Genomic DNA, 4,469 nt, shown 5'->3' with positions numbered 1-4,469 from the left:
GATAAGCATGGCAATATCCTTCAGCCTTGTTCAGGTTCGGTCTTATTGATTCTAGGAAGAAAAGATTTATCATTTTTAACACCTTTCAGCCAGCTTCACTGTTATCTTTTTTTCCCTCAATTGGAGATTAGCCAAACCTGTTGGAGCTGAAAGTGTATCCAGAGACTTCTTTAGATTTTTTTTTTTCCTTACAAATCCTCAGAAGAGATCTGCGGTGTTGTCATACGCTCGACGGCTCATCAGGGATCTTCTTTATCTGCCGAAGCCCTGCGAGCTCTCTGTAATGTCTGCACAGCCATCACGTCATTGCGCAGCCTTTTGAGGTTCAAGGTTTGTGCAGCTTTTCCCTAAAGGCAGTCAGTTAATCATATATGCAGTGATGTTAATCTTCCCAGTTATGTCCAGAAGTGACATGGTTTTTGTTGTTGAATGAGAGGGACCGTCTGTACTGACCCCAATCAATGGACCTAAAGTTGGTTCAGTCGATTCTCAGTCCGGGTATTTTTGCGAGCCTTTGCATCACTGTGCACTCGCCGAAAGGTGTGCATTGTCATTGATGGGAAGTGGCAATTAACGGAAGAGCTCAGCTGCGCTACCACTATAATAAATTAGCTAAAGACGTTTACTGCAAATGTGCTATTGTGTAAAAGTATAAAACAATCCTGAACTCTGGACATTCTATGTATTTTATGTGTCTTTTATGCACCCTGCTTGAGAGACAACTGTAACTCACAACATCACTAATTACCCAAAACTGGAGTTGTATATGATTACTTGCTGACATTGCCAAGGCTAACTCTTTTTTATACACCTGCATTGATAACATGTATTCTTGTTTCCGTTTGAATCTAAATATTGTCTCGGTCTAATTCCGTTTGGACATTTGTTGTAACAATCAAGGCTACATGATAAGGCTGTATTGTGGCTACAATGAATCTGCTGTCAATAAGCAAAATGGGGGTTGGTGGTCTGGTTCCTGGAATGCGGCTGGCGTGGGCCACTCTGCTGGGTGAGCTAGGCTGGACAGCGCACAGGAGTCATCAAGAACTACAACGTGCTAGCAACCAGTGGTGCTAGCTGATCAGAATCGAGGCAAAATTGCTAAAAGCAATGAGCTAAATGCAAGCCGATCTACTCTTCTAGAAGCCACAATGTGTGAAAGCTTTTCCGAGGTCAGTGAAGACGCTACTGGTGAAACAGAAGAAATGCGCTTGCCTTGGCTGCTCGCCTGACGGGTGGGCCTGGTGGTGGCGTCTGGGAAGTGACTCGCCAGCTCCAAATGACTGGGACTAGCCGCAATCTACACACGGACATTCAAGAGGAACTGAGCGAGCATAGTCTGGGATAGTATGGGATGGATAACGATAAAAACCAATGACTATTCTAAATAATGTATATGACTGATGCGTTAGAGTAATGGGTCGATGGGGACGGGTCTCGGCTTCTACAAAAATACCAGTGAAGCTGCAAATAATTAACTGCGGTATAGTGAATGACTACTGTAATAATTATTTTATTTTGCAACAGTTGTCTCAGTCCAAGCATCCAATAAAGCTAGTTAATGAAACATATAATCAAAATAGTATTCATTACTGTACTAACATGCAGATGCAATGACAACAAAGCGACTACACTACTAACTTCTATCTGAGTTAGTGGCAATTTTGAAAATAGTTAGGGCTTTTATATTCTTTGCAGAATGGTTCGGTCCATATCCCCCACCAAAAAACGTGCACATCCTCATAATATAAATTAATTTATACAGCCCTCAGCGGACTTTGGCTATATAGTTAAGTGACTCACTCCATGCGTTTTCTTCTCTTGTCCTAGACACCACTGGTGCATTATTTAAACAGGCTTTCATGTCTTCTCCTTATGCATCATGACGAATTCCAGTGAGGTATTGCCACCTACTGGAAACAATGTAGTAGCACATCCTCCTGCACACATGGCTGAGAGCATCTTGATCTCTGAGAGTTCACTATTGTTGTGCATGTTTGTTCAAGATGTCTCTCTCTCTCTGTCTCTCTCTCACGCACACACTCCTTCTGCACTTCACAAAGAGTTCCATTGTTTAAATCATTTAGAATCTATCCCCCTTTTACTGTAAAAGTGCAGTGCACCCTTATTATCAAGTGGTTCATCGCCCCACTGTCACAGATTTTTTTGACCGTTTTTAATAAGTGTAGTGTACTACATGCAAGTCTGTCTGAATTTGGTTGAATCATGCACATCCAGTGTAGTACAATAATATCTATGCTAGTTTCAGTCAGCTCAACTATGGCATTTCATTTCATATGTTATGCCAGGAGCCTGCAGCTCGAGTTCTGACCAAAACAAAGAGATCAGAACATATCACTCCAGTCCTTAAGGCTTTACACTGGCTCAGCTGTAGAATAGATTTTAAAATTCTGCTACTCGTCTATAAATCACTGAATGGTTTGGGCCCTGAATATATCCAAGAAATGCTGATTGAGTACAAAGCCAGCAGGGCTCTGAGATCTACAGACTTGGGCCAACTTGAGGAACCCAGAGTTTGAAGCAAACATGGTGAAGCTGTATTTAGCTATTATGCTGTACACAGATGGAATAGGCTGGCAACAGAAGTGAAGTCAGCTCAGAGTGTAAATGCTTTTAAATCCAGGTTAAAAACTTTGCTTTTTTTCTCAAAGCTTTGATTAAGGACTTTTAAACAGCTTTAATTAATCAAGTCTCCCCCCCCCTTTTTTAATTATTATATTTATTATTATTTTAAACTTTCTTACAGTAAATGTTTTTAAAGTTTGCTGAATAATGTTTTAATATTGTCAATGTATGTTCTTTTAGTAAATTTTGTAACCTACTTTTATTTTCTCTTCTTCCTCCGAATGTTAACTATTGTTTTTTGATGCTTATGTGTTGTCTTTCCTTGTGTAAAGCACATTGAGTTGCCTTGTGTATGAAATGAAATGTGCTATACAAATAAACTTGCCTTGCCTTTCTTTGGGTTGAACATTTTGGTGTCAAAATGTACAATTTTTGATTTTATTTTGTTTTGTGTCAGTTTTAGAGTTAACTTCAATCGGAGTGACAAATAAAAGGCTTGTAGCTTGGGGGAACTATGCGGACGAGAGTGAGAACTAGCCATTGAGGAATACTTTAAAAATTGTGTTTTAATAATTTCACATTTGTGTGAGGAAGCGGTAAAACTATGTAGAAATGTTTTCATATGGCCGATTTTAATCTATAATCAATTATGACACATTGTGACCCTGATGCAAATACACCATAACTGATATCTAATAAATGGCTGGCATAAATCTAATTGGTATTCCATTTGTATAACCATAAAGTGTTTGTGACCCCCAGGCAGCTCAGTGTTCCGTGTAATTGTAACTTCAGCTTTCCATGTACAATCTGACTCACCTCCTGTTGTTTTTTTCTTTCTTTCAGTAATGTAGCAAATATTGTCAGAAGCGTGCTCCAGGCCAAAAAGCTCTTGAGCTGTTTTGACCAACGAGGTGGTGGGAATCCCTCCGCAAGTCACATCCCAACCCTCTGTCTGCTTTTTGTTTCCCCAACTTGGCTCTCCCGAGTTTGTAGGGAGGAAAAACCAAACAGTAGGCGAAACAAAGAGTGCACTGTGCAACTCCCAGAGATACTCGTCACCTGTGGTAACACAGTGATGTAGTGGAACCTGCATTACACGGAATGTGACGGCTGACAGTTGGGATAAGGTGGCTTTTGTTGAGGAAGACATCTCGACTGGTAACTGTAGAGTTGGAGCAGATTATTAATACTGTACCACAGTACTAATTTGTAAGTGTAGTATTGTCCATACACCCGTCTTCAAGGGAGTGTATTCCAGCACCCTCGACTGGTCACCAGCAAATTGCAGGGCGCAAACACACAAGCAAGCATTCACACCTATTGACGAAATTTGGATTCTTCAATTAAGCTAACTTGCATGTTGATGCAAATTACACACAAGAAGAGTCAGAATTTCAAAGCATGCAGAGCCTCAATTAGGGCTGGGAAAAAAGTCGACCAAGTCGCCGTGCCTGAATATTCTCTCCTTCAAGCCTTCCCAGTCCCAGTTTTCAGTCGGGTCTTTCTCCCACATGTCATACTGAAGGATCCCCTGGCTGACAGGAGAACCAGTGTAGGTTTCGTAACGCCCAAATTCCGCCGCCAGGTCAGAGCTGGCCTCCAAAGCGGCGTAATAGATTGTCTCAAATATTTTGATGTTGAGCTGCTGGGACTCCAGGCTTTCAAAAGGGAAACGCATCAGGATGAATGTGTCGGCCAGGCCTTGAACGCCAATTCCTATTGGCCGGTGACGTCTGTTAGAGCTCCGAGCCTCGGTTATAAGGTAGCCGGAGACATCAATGATCTTGTTGAGGTTCTTCACGATGACTTTGGTGACATCTGCAAGCTTTTTGAATTCACACGTCTTCTCTGAGGTGAGGTACTTATTGAGGGCGATGGAA

Source organism: Festucalex cinctus, chromosome 1 (genome assembly GCF_051991245.1).
Source record: "Festucalex cinctus isolate MCC-2025b chromosome 1, RoL_Fcin_1.0, whole genome shotgun sequence".
Classification (NCBI taxonomy): domain Eukaryota; kingdom Metazoa; phylum Chordata; class Actinopteri; order Syngnathiformes; family Syngnathidae; genus Festucalex; species Festucalex cinctus.
Note: the sequence above shows the minus strand (reverse complement) of the source record.